We start from the raw sequence: 1,751 nt of genomic DNA on the forward strand, positions 1-1,751 counted from the left end.
CACATATGTCCATTAGGACTTGGTCCAACCTTTGATTAAAGTTGACCCTTCTAGTGTAGGGGCGTACATCTCCTTGCATCATGGGCAAGTGGAACGCCGACCTTACATTCTTCGGACTAAAATCTAAGTATTTCCCCCGAACCATTGTGAGATAATTCCTTGGACTCGGGTTCATACTTTGATCATGGTTTCTAGTGATCCATGCATTGGCATAGAACTCTTGAACCATTAAGATTCTGACTTGTTGCATGGGGTTGGTTAGGACTTCCCAACCTCTCCTTTGGATCTCATGTCGGATCTCTAGATACTCATTTTTTTTAGCTTGAAAGGGACCTCATGGATCACCTTCTTCTTTGCCACAACATCATAGAAGTGGTCTTGATGGCTTTTGGAGATGAATCTTTCCATCTCCCATGACTCGGAGGTGGAAGCTTTTGTCTTCCCTTTTCCTTCTCTTTTTTTTTTGAGGTTTCTCTGGCCTTAGGTGCCATCAATGGTTATGGAAAAACAAAATGCTATGCTTTTACCACACCAAACTTAGAAAATTGCTCGCCCTCAAGCAAGAGAAGAAAGAAAAGATGAAGAATAAGAAGAAGATATGGAGGAGATGGAGGGATGTGTGTATTCAGCTATATGGGTGGGATTGGGTAGGAAAGAGATTTTGAATTTTGAAGGTAGGTGGGGTGTGTGGGGACGAGTGGATGGATGTGAGTGGTGAATGGAAAACAGAAGGGATGACCATGAATGGAGAGAGAGAGGGCAAGGTAGGTGGGGATCCTGTGAGGTCCACAGATCCTGAGGTGATCCTGTGGGGTCTACAGATCCTGAGGTGTCAAGGATTTACATCCCTGCACTAATTAGGCATGTAAAATGCCTTTGCATACCATTCTGGCGTTTAAATGCCGAGGTGATGCACGTTCTGGGCGTTCAACGCCCATGTGTAGCATGTTTCTGGCGTTGAATGCCAGTTCCATGCTTGTTACTGGCGTTCAGCGCTAGCTTTCCTCAAGGCACATTCCTGGCATTCAAACGCCAGAATGTTGCTTGTTTCTGGCGTTCAGCGCCAGATTCATGCTCTGTTCTGGCGTTGAACGCCAGCCAGATGCTCCTTACTGGCGTTGAACGCCAGTATGTCCTCCCTCCAGCGTGTGATTTTTCTTCTGCTGTTTTTGATTCTGTTTTTAATTTTTTATATTTTTTTCGTGACTCCACATGATCATGCACCTAATAAAACACAAAATAAAAATAAAATAAAAATTAGATAAATAAAAATTGGGTTGCCTCCCAACAAGAGCTTCTTTAATGTCAATAGCTTGACAGTGGACTCCCATGGAGCCACAAAGGTGATCAGGTCAATGTTGTATAGTCCCAACACCAAACTTAGAGTTTGGATATGGGGTCTTAACACCAAACTTAGTGTTTGGTTGTGGCCTCCCAACACCAAACTTAGAGTTTGACTGTGGGGGCTCCTCTTGACTCTGAACTGAGAGAAGCTCTTTATGCTCACTCTCTTTTGTCACAGAGGGATGGCCATGTGCCTTAAACACAAGGTAGTCCCCATTCAATTGAAGGACTAATTCACCTCTGTTGACATCTATCACAGCTCCTGCTGTGGCTAGGAAAGGTCTTCCAAGGATGATGCACTCATCCTCTTCCTTCCTAGTGTCTAAGATTATGAAATCAACAGGGATGTAAAGGCCTTCAACCTTTACTAACACGTCCTCCACTATTCCATAAGCTTGTCTCAATGA

Source organism: Arachis duranensis, chromosome 4 (assembly GCF_000817695.3).
Source record: "Arachis duranensis cultivar V14167 chromosome 4, aradu.V14167.gnm2.J7QH, whole genome shotgun sequence".
Taxonomy (NCBI): domain Eukaryota; kingdom Viridiplantae; phylum Streptophyta; class Magnoliopsida; order Fabales; family Fabaceae; genus Arachis; species Arachis duranensis.